The 11,157-nt window shown below is 42.2% G+C and overlaps 1 protein-coding gene across 4 annotated transcripts in view; it reads right to left on the bottom strand.

Moving 5' to 3' along the window:
- Positions 1–250: 250 nt before the first annotated feature.
- Positions 251–11,157, bottom strand: part of LOC127008048 (protein-cysteine N-palmitoyltransferase Rasp-like) — a 67,528-nt gene continuing 56,621 nt past the window's right edge. For 3 of the 4 annotated variants that reach the window (XM_050879570.1, XM_050879567.1, XM_050879569.1), the window contains one exon: positions 251–774. The gene's annotated coding sequence lies outside the window, so the exon portion shown is untranslated. Of the gene's footprint in view, positions 775–2,472; positions 2,575–11,157 lie in introns of all 4 variants that reach the window. The other variant, XR_007760754.1, reaches the window with a different exon arrangement.

Raw genomic sequence — 11,157 nt, 5'->3', positions numbered from 1 at the left:
TGATACTCCTATTGAGTCACTAACAGACTAGATATATTTCCACATCTGCAGTGTTGGCAAAACAGTGATTTCATAAGTCATAATTCGAGCAGTTCTGCCATTATAATTCATCATTAGACAATACTAATCATTAATAATAATAATAATAATAATAATAATAATAATAATAATAATAACAATGACATCGTCACCATCATCATCTGCAGCTGGTCATCGCACTTGCTGTGGTTAGGTCTAAGGTCACTCTATCTTTGCTTTACATTTTATTTATCACATTTTGCTTCACATGTTTATTTATACACACAACGCACCAGTAACACACTGCAGAAATGCTTCAGTGTTCCATACAGCCTTTCGCAGTCATGAGACAGTAGTACTTTCATATATCTTTACAATCTAAATATATATAGAAATTTCTCGCTTGAACTACTCCATTACAAACGCTAAAAGGGGAGGGAAACGACTCGGAAAGAATGAAAAAAAAAAATAATGATAAAAAAAGAAACGGCAACGGCAACGCGTCAACTTCCAGGCTCGAGGGAACACAATAAAAACACGGAAACGCGGAGGGGAGGAAAGGAGGGAGGACAGAGAACAGAAATAATGGAAATAAGTATACGTCTGTTCTCTCTCTCTCTCTCTCTCTCTCTCTCTCTCTCTCTCTCTCACACACACACACACACACACACACACACACAACACCTGGTATGTATGTTCGGCAGGTATCGCCTCACCTCGCCTCACCTCGCCACGCCGCGCACCGCCGCCCCAGCCCTGCAATGCAAAGACAACTGTGGCACTGACTGGCTAATCTTGAGACTTGAACCAGTACAAACTACTGCTAGGGTTGACACATGAACCTTCATGTGTCAACGCTAGTAGAAAAAGTAGTAGTAGTAGTAGTAGTAGTAATAGTGGTAGTAGTATTAGTAGTGGCAGTAGCAGTAGTAGTAGTATAGTATCAATAGTAGTAGTAATAGTGGTAGTAGTATTAGTAGTGGCAGTAGCAGTAGTAGTAGTATAGTATCAATAGTAGTAGTAGTAGTAGTAGGAGTAGTAGGAGTGGTGGTGGAGGTAGTAGAAGCTGCAACTGCAATAAAAATATGGTAACAAGAACAACAACAATAATGATAATAATAATAATAATAATAATAATAATAATAATAATAATAATAATCATGTAATATTAATGATAATTTGGTAATATATTTTGTCCAAAGGGGAGAGGGAGGGAGCAACTTACAAGTAACATAACATGAATAGGATGAGCATGACAATAGCAAAGCAATGAATATAGGCGGCAACAACAAGTGTTTGCGCCTCGTCTCGTGCAGCACAACACAGTCATCAAGGAGCCGTGCACGGTGACCGCTTTCACGACTCCCTCCGTCTGATGCGGACACCAGCACCGCCTGTACGGCAGCCACCCCTACGCCCCTACACGTTAACCCTACCATGAGGTATGAGGGGCGTCACTGAGCTTATGCAAAGGGTACCATCTCATAAAAGGTCTGAGAAGTGCCCATACCTGTCTTCTATCTTTTATTTTGTTTCGTTCCTCTTAATAGTGGATTTCAAGATAAATTGCATTTTTTTTTTTTTACAACAAAGGAGGCAGCTCAAGGGCACACACACAAAAAACAATAATAAAAAAAAGCCCACTAATCGCTGCTCCCATAAACAAATCAGAAGAGGTGGCCAAAAGCAAGGTCAAATTCGGGAGGAGAGGTGTCCTGATACCCTCCTCTTAAAAGAGTTTAAGTCGTAGGCAGGAGGAAATACAGATGAAGGAAGATTGTTCCAGAATTTACCAGCGTGAGGGATGAAAGAGTGAAGATGCTGGTTAACTCTTGCATAAGGGGTTTGGACAGTATAGGGATGAGCATGAGTAGAAAGTCGTGTGCAGCGGGGCCGCGGGAGGGGGGGAGGCATGCAGTTAGCAAGTTCAGAAGAGCAGTCAGCGTGGAAATATCGATAGAAGATAGAAAGAGAGGCAACATCGCGGCGGAATTTAAGAGGTAGAAGACTATCAGTAGGAGGAGAGCTGATGAGACGAAGAGCCTTAGCCTCCACTCTGTCCAGAAGAGCTGTGTGGGTGGAGCCCCCTTTACAGGAAACAGCTCAGGAAAAAAAAAAAAAAAACAAAAAAAAAAACTCGCTCAGCACTGCTCCAATAAAAGCAAACAGAAATGAGCGGCCAAAAAAGGGATCAATTCGGTATTTGTTTTCGTGTTATTTCTCAATCCATCAGTTATTATTAGGTGTTTGCTTCGTATTTTTCACTCATACTTTTAATACTAGAGTTTAATTCAAAATTTATAGTTTTACTGAAATAAATTTATTACATATTCAGCCAGGAAAGAGGAGACCCACATCGCCAGGAGACGCGCGCGCCCTCACAGCGACACACATAACAGCTATGCAACGCCATCCCGGCAACTCTGACGCATCCCCATAACTAAGTTTACTCACAACAATTGAGCTCGCAGTGGATGTCAGTCGCCACTCCCCAACACAACCCCCAACAGCGTGCACAAGGCCCGTCAGCCACACCACGAGGCTCCCCGACACAGGCTGCATGGTGAAGAAAGGTGGGTAGGAGAATAAAAAAAGGTCTGAACAGGCAATTGTAGGAAGGATAAAGAGAAAGACTGCAATCACCATGTGAATAGATAATACGAGTTCTCTTCTCAATTTTACATATTTTCTCCCTTCCCCCTTTCTTCTTTATTGTTCCTCCTCCTCCTCCACAATTCCCACACGCCTCGGGACACTAGAGAGCCACGTGTAGGCAGGGAGATGAGCGTCCCTGTGCAGTGTTCATTCATACATCTCACTGCTCACCCTCCTGACCCTAAAAGCTAAATGTTGGGGACCACAGCTGACTGACTCCCTGACTGGCCGACCTGCTAAGTGACTGGCTGATCTAATGAATGGATGACTGGCTGGCTGGCTGGCTGGCTGGTTTCGTTCCTCTTAATAGTGGATTTCAAGATATATTTTTTTTTTTACAGTAAACAGCTCAGGAAAAAAAGAAAAAATAAGCTCGCTCAGCACTGCTCCTATTAAAGCAAACAGGAATGAGCGGCCAAAAAACGGATCAATTCGGTATTCGTTTTCGTGCTATTTCTCAATCCAACAGTTAGGTGCTTGCTTCTTATTTTTCTCTCATACTCTTAATACTAGAGTTTACTAGGCTGACTGGCTGGTTGATTCGTAGACTGACAGACTGACTGGCGATACCTGCTTGCTGGCTGGATGACTAATGGCAGACAAATTGGAGACCGCCTGACAATGGCGGAATCACTGAATGGCTGACTGACTTCCTTGGCCTCTCCACAACAAGTCTGACCTTTGACCTAATTATGGCACTTTAAGACGAGCCAGCTTGTGTATTCCTATCCTCGCTCCTCTTGCTCGTGGTCTCCTTTTACTACTACTTTCTTTCTCTTTTCTTCTTTTCACTCTATATTTTTCTTTTATTATTTCTCCCCCCTTTCTTCTTCTTTTGTGTCACTAATGGCATTGGGAAATAGGCTGGAATTGATTATCCCCCCCCCCCCCTCTCTCTCTCTCTCTCTCTCTCTCTCTCTCTCTCTCTTGTTTCCCTGAAGGTTGAGGAAGTGGTTAGTGCCCTAAATACGTGTTTCCAAGAATTAATTACTTAGTCGTTTGTATTACAACAATTATTAGTGTTCGTGGAAGACTTAAATGCTGCTCCCCCCCTATGTGTGTGTGTGTGTAAAAGAAAGAGAGAGAGAGAGAGAGAGAGAGAGAGAGAGAGAGAGAGAGAGAGAGAGAGAGAGAGAGAGAGAGAGAGAGAGAGAGAGAGAGAGAGAGAGAGAGAGAGAGAGAGAGAGAGAGAGAGAGATTTACAAAGATTTACATAGAAAATCAACCACACAGACCCCATGGTCCAGACTAGGTGGTCTGTCCTTAAACCCAAGTGATTTTCCATTAATCAGAAGGCTCCAAAACGTTGCATTTCTACTCTAGTTGATATTAAGTTGAAGGAAGTGATGGTCGAGCTTTTTTTTGAAGGGGTCAATCGTGTTACACTGGACCACTGACGGTGGGAGCTTATTCCATTCTCGCACTACAACGTTGGTGAAGAAAAATTTGGTGCAGTCTGAATTTACTTGTCTACATCTGAGTTTTACGCCATTGTTCCTCGTGCGCAAAGTGTCATCGATCATAAACAATGTTGATCTGTCTACATTCGTGAAACCATTAAGTATTTTAAAACATTCGATCAGTTTTCCTCGGAGTTTTCCTCAAGAGAGAACATGTTAAGGGTGGAACGCCTTTCTTCGTAGGATTTGTTGCGCAAGGAAGGGATCATTTTCGTTGCCCGACGCTGAACACCTTCTAATTTAGCAATAGCCTTTGCATGGTGGGGAGACCAAAACTGTACCGCATATTCCAAGTGGGGTCTGACTAAACTATTGTAGAGCGGGAGTATTACATCTTTACTCTTGAATAAAAAGTTTCTTTTAATGAAGCCCAACATTCTGTTAGCTTTATTTGCTGCATCGATGCATTGCTGTGAGAATTTGAGGTTTGACGCGATTTTGACCCCCAAGTCCTTGACGCATTGAACGCTTTTGAGTTTAACGCCGCGCATTTCGTAATCGAACTTCTTATTCCTCGTTCCAACTTAAAGGACCTGGCACTTGTCTACGTTAAAGGGCATCTCCCATCTATCCGACCAAGCTGAAATTTTGTGCAAATCCTCTTGGAGGCTTTGCCTGTCTTCGTCAGTGAGAACCGAGTTACCAATCTTTGTGTCGTCTGCAAATTTACTAATGCGATTATTGAGTCCAACATCCACGTCGTTGATGTAAATAATGAAGAGCACTGAGCCAAGAACCGAGCCCTGAGGGACGCCACTAGTGACCGGCGCTCACTCTGAGTTAAATCCGTCAATCACTACTCTTTGTTGTCTGTTGCTCAACCAATTCGCGATCCATTGGTTTACTTGACCGTCAACACCTATTTGCTTTAATTTGTAAAGTAATTTATGATGTGGGACTTTATCAAACGCTTTCTTTAAATCAAGATAGACTACGTCCAGTGATTTGGTTACGTCATAAACAGCGAAGAGGTCGTTATAAAAGGTTAATAGGTTTGATAGGCAGGATCTTTTGTTTCGGAAGCCATGTTGTGAGTCCCCAATTAATGAGTGACTTTCAAGGTAACTCACAATTTTGTCTCTAATTATGCCCTGAATTAGCTTACCTACAACTGAAGTTAGACTAATGGGCCTGTAATTACCTGGTACTTTTTTGTCTCCTTTCTTAAAAATCGGTGTCACGTTAGCCTTTTTCCAATCCGAAGGGACGATGCCTTGTCGCAAGGACATATTGAATACGGTTGTGAGGGAGGAGAGTATTTCGCTCTTTGTTTCTTTCAGCAGAGTTGGATATACTTTGTCAGGTCCAGGACTTTTATTTGTTTTAAGTGATTTGAGGGCTTTAATGACTTCATCGGGTTTTATTTCAAAGTTAGGCAATGCATGCTCAGGATTTACATTAGTACTGGTGTTGGTGGTAGTGGTTAGTATTAAACACCGAGGGAAAGTAATTGTTTAATAGGTTTGCAACGTGTTGGCTGTCAGTCACTAGTGCACCGTCGCTGTTTGTTAAGGGTCCAATTCCACTTCTGATCGCCTTTCTGTTGTTTATGTAACTGAAGAAGGATTTCGGATTATTTTTACAGTTGGCTGCAATATTTTCTTCATATTTACGCTTTGCCTGACGCACTAATCTGTTTACACGTCGCCTGGCATCATTATAGAGTCTAATGTTTTCGGGCGTGCTTTATTCTTTCTTTAACTTGTAAAACAATTTTCTCTCCTTGACTGAGTGTTTAATTTCGCTATTAAACCAAGGTGGGCTTTTATTAGTGTTAATTCGCTTCTCGCACAAGGGGATAAATGTGTCCTGCTGAGTGAGTAAGTGATTTTTAAGGCTTAGCCAGGCGTCCTCTACATTGCCGTCATCTGATAGTTGCATATCTATTAGTTTTCGTCGGATTTCTACGAAGTTGGCTCTTTTGAAATTGGTCACCTTTACTTTATTTTCAGTCACCGATGTTTGAGCTCTAATGTCAACGCGCACTAGTTTATGATCGCAGGAACCGAGGTGTTCTCCTACCGTGACATTACTGACTAGGTTATCTTGGGTCGTTATAACAAGGTCAAGTATGTTATTTTGTCGAGTTGGTTCAGAAACCATTTGGCTTAGATAATTTTCTTCTAAAAAATCGATCATTCTATGTGACTCACCTTCTGTACCCGACAGTGTCGCCAAGTCGATATGGGGAAGGTTAAAGTCTCCTAATATCAGTGAGTCGCTGTTATTAAGTGACTGCCTTAAGACGCTGTACATTTCAAGATCGGAATCGAGTGATTGCCCCGGAGGCCTGTAAGTGACAGATATATTTAAATCGACTTTTGCTATGTTTACTCGCACGCACAAATATTCAACGTTACTGTTTCTTGGTGTTTTGTCAGAGGGTTGCAAATAGCGTTTGACAAAAAGGGCGACACCACCACCTCTACGGTTTACACGATCCTTGTTAAAGAGTCTGTAGCCATCTATGTTGTATTCGGAACTTAAATCAATATTTGTGGTGTCGATAAATGTTTCGGTTATAGCAATTACGTCAAAGTTTTTTGTCAGAGCAAGACATCGCAGTTCATCAAACTTGTTTCTTAGGAGAGAGAGAGAGAGAGAGAGAGAGAGAGAGAGAGAGAGAGAGAGAGAGAGAGAGAGAGAGAGAGAGAGAGAGAGAGAGAGCGAGAGAGAGAGAGAGAGAGAGAGAGAGAGAGAGAGAGAGAGAGAGAGAGAGAGAGAGAGAGAGAGAGAGAGAGAGAGAGAGAGAGAGAGAGAGAGAGAGAGAGAGAGAGAGAGAGAGAGAGAGAGAGAGAGAGAGAGAGAGAGAGAGAGAGAGAGAGAGAGAGAGAGAGAGAGAGAGAGAGAGAGAGAGAGAGAGAGAGAGAGAGAGAGAGAGAGAGAGAGAGAGAGAGAGAGAGAGAGAGAGAGAGAGAGAGAGAGAGAGAGAGAGAGAGAGAGAGAGAGAGAGAGAGAGAGAGAGAGAGAGAGAGAGAGAGAGAGAGAGAGAGAGAGAGAGAGAGAGAGAGAGAGAGAGAGAGAGAGAGAGAGAGAGAGAGAGAGAGAGAGAGAGAGAGAGAGAGAGAGAGAGAGAGTGTGTGTGTGTGTGTGTGTGTGTGTGTGTGTGTGTGTGTGTGTGTGTGTGTGTCCCCACCCATTTATCCATCCCCACACGCACATCAATACTACCGTCTCCCTCCTTCTCTCTGTTCCCTCACATGATAAAGCAGAACAAGCAGCGACAAAAGGGGTCTGGCCGGAATAACCTAACCTTTCAGATCCGCCACCACGACCACCGCCCACAACCGAACCCTGTGACGTCATCGAAGGGTTGGAGAGTGGGATGGACGGCCAATGAGGGGAAGTGAGAGGAGAGGGGATGGTTAAGAGGAAGCGAAGGGGAAGGCGATTTTTTTTTTTTAATCAGCCGCGACCCTTAATAAATATTCTTTGCACGATCGTTGAGTCTCGTCCTACGTAATGCATCACGCGGATATAATGCGTGGAATAGTTCACCCGATGGAACGGGTGAATGATTTATTAAGCTAGTAAAGGTCAGAGAGTGAAATGACGGAGCTTTCTATCAACGTTCCTTGCGGCATGGTTCCTATAATAGTGTGTATGTACGTATGTCTTAAGTGAAATGGACTGGTTTTGAAAAAAATACAACCCAAAAAAAAGAAAATAAATAAAAAAAAGTAAAAAACGTTAAGATAAACAGATAAACTGATTGACAAACACGAAGTGATAACTATAAAGAAATCTTTTACGAAAACAATGAATGGCAAAAATCAACATTTACTGATATAAAAAAAAGATAAACATGGAGTAAGAATATGAATGACAAAACTAAACAGCAAATAAGATAAACATATAAAGAAAAGAAAATATGATGTTTATAATGAATGATAAAATTAAACATGTAGTAAGATAAAAATGTAATTTGATGAATAACAAATCTCTTGAAAATGCTCACTGGCAGACAGGCATTTTCTCCTCCTGCGGGAACCTTATGAATATCCTCCCTTTTATAGTTATAGTTATAGATTAGTCTTTTGTTATAAAAGGGAGGATATTCATAAGGTTCCCGCAGTATTAGTCTTTTGTTATAAAAGGGAGGATATTCATAAGGTTCCCGCAGGAGGAGAAAATGCCTGTCTGCCTGTGAGCATCACCTGCTTTACTGGGAGCGGAGGGCGGGGAAGAATGATGAATGGACATGCTGGGTAGCGACTAGCGAGGGGTGGAGAGTATGATAAACGGGAACGTCCATCCATCCATACAGTTTGTCACCACCACCACCACCACCACCCGATGAAAATGTGCGATTAATATATCGTAACTATTGGCAGTATGTTACGATTATTGTTATTATTTCCGTCAGTTATTAAGTGGTTCATCACCGACAGATGGATATTGCTATCACTGCTGCACCGATTAACGTTTTTATCCCCATTACGCTTATTAATTGCCAGCAGTATTAGTCTTTTGTTAAATGAACACAAGGAGAGAGAGAGGTATAGGGAGAGATATAGGTAGTCTAAGAGCTCAATGTTTAAAATTATTATTATTATTATTATTATCATTATTATCATCATAACTTCTATAATCATCATCATTATTATCCTCAACATCAATATACTTTCATTCATCGCACGTCGTTTTAAAGACTTCTGTCTATCACAAGCAGCGTGAATGATTATATAATTATGCTGGATACCTTGCTTTTTACTGATGCTAGTGTTCATTACGAAAATGAATTATTAAATGCATGAATACTGCATTATATTGTATTTTTAATCATTCTGTGTCAGAAAGCGCAACGGCGGTTGAGTATTTCCTATACTTTAATGCACTGTTTTCTGGAGTACGACGAAATGGTAATGGTACACAACACAGTACTATCATACAGTCCACTGCACTGAATGTTACCCTCTTGTTGTGATGGTATTGTTGTTCCATTTTTGGCTGTATTGTGTAATGCGAAGAAAGATAAAACATTATCATTTACTAATTAACTCTTCACCATCCGTTCCTCCAGCTCCTCTTCCTTATATTTTTCATCTTTCTCCTCCCCTTTTCTTCTTCACAACCGCATGAAGAACGACTCGAATGACTCAATCTCTTTACGTTGAGAGACGATTGCGAGGGATTTGACAAATATTTGAACGAGCTCAGTCACGACGATCACTCCAAACTTTAAAAGCTCTAAACTAACCCCTAAACTAAAAATAATGGTCAAACAGTTCAAACGAGGCGATGCACTACAGACAACGGCGGGAGCTATTTCTCGAACAGAGTCATCCGCTACTGGAACAACCTCCATGCAGAAGTAGTTAATGTGAAAACGAACAATTCTTTAAGAATCGCACTGATCGTTACTCTGCTGCGTCGAGGTCGACTGAACGTCCTAATATGTATGTACTACAGCATCTTGGTTAATGTTTGGCAGGTCAGTGAAGTGCCTCACTAAAGCAGGCAGCTTCATTTTAAGCGAAAAGGCTTCTTGTTGCCTGCTCTTACATGTATTTTTTCTCCTCTCCTCTTCACACTCCATCTCCTCTCTTTCCTCCTCCTCCTCTTTCCTTATTTCACAAGTTATCAAAGATTTACATATAAACTGCACCAGCTTCCACACAGAAGTGATTCTGTTATGGTGATAAAATATTCCATTAAGTTTTCACGAGTTTATGCAGTAACTATTTATTGATGCGTGAGAGGTTTTAGTAATGGTTGAATATACTCCTTTGGAAGCACTGAAGTTTTTGCGTGTGAAATATTTATTTATACGTGTATTTTCAACAGTTGTGGTGGTGGTGGTGATCCAAATATTCTCTCTCTCTCTCTCTCTCTCTCTCTCTCTCTCTCTCTCTCTCTCTCTCTCTCTCTCTCTCTCTCTCTCTCTCTCTCTCTCTCTCTCTCTCCTCATGTACACATCTCCATTACCGTCGCGTCACTGCATCTCTAAATTAACGCACACAGCGGTTGTTTACAGACTCAAAAAGGTATGTATGTGTGTATGTTTTTCCTTTTTTTCAGTGGTGGTGGCATTCCGACCTTTTTACCTATGCACACAAACATCCACACACCACCAACGCAACACCACCACTGCCAGCAATATCAACGCACTGGCTGAACCCTAACATTCTTTTTTTTTTCATGTTTTCCCTACCCTCATTACATTTTACGTGGTGGTGGTGGTGGTGGTGGTGGTATTGTTGTTGCGGTGGTGATATGTTCCAGCCTCAATTCATCAAACCCTATTTTTTTTTCCCTTTTTATTTTTTTCCCCCGAACCCACATCACATTTTACGTGGAGGTGGTGGTAGCAGTGATATGTCCAGCCTCACTCCATCAAACATCACACTTCTGCTATGACGTTCCAGTTCTATGTTATTAAATCATTCACCACCACCAACAACAACAACATTTCTACTCACTACCACCACCGTCACCGTCGGTGACGTCAACGTCAACGGTGGAGGATCTGATGATGGCGATGTGTTGCTTACACACAGTAGCTCATGCAACTTCTGTTCATGAAACCGGATGGGGTTTGGGGGTAAAGGTAAAGTTGGGGGCATACACTTAGCTGCGCGTGGCTACAGTGCTCATCTCCATACCACTGGCCTTTGAGCCTGTGGTGGGCGAGAAACAATTGCACAGGGCCAGTACAACATCCAGGTTACCACAGTTTGTTTACCTTCCCCAGGGACCTATTTATCGACTATGCCGAAAGGAAGGATGAACAGCTGGATGGACAGACTGCCCAAGACGGGTTTCGGACCCAGGTCCACAGATTCGTAGTTAGGCACACTAACCACTGCACCACGGAGAAGCGGCTTTCGGGGGCAAGTCTAAGGCCAGGTTCCCACTTTTCCGTTTTCACGGTTCCGTCGACGTTTAATACGTCAAAATGACGTCACAAAAATGGTGGGCACTCGGCACTGAGAAGATGGGATCCGTCACGCCGCTTGTTGACAAACAAAGCATGGACCCCATGGACGACAGCGACTTCTTGCTAGCTAGGAGGAGGCGAAGG

This window comes from Eriocheir sinensis, chromosome 37 (assembly GCF_024679095.1).
Source record: "Eriocheir sinensis breed Jianghai 21 chromosome 37, ASM2467909v1, whole genome shotgun sequence".
In the NCBI taxonomy this organism is placed as follows: domain Eukaryota; kingdom Metazoa; phylum Arthropoda; class Malacostraca; order Decapoda; family Varunidae; genus Eriocheir; species Eriocheir sinensis.
Note: the sequence above shows the minus strand (reverse complement) of the source record. Positions and strands in the feature narration are given on the sequence as shown.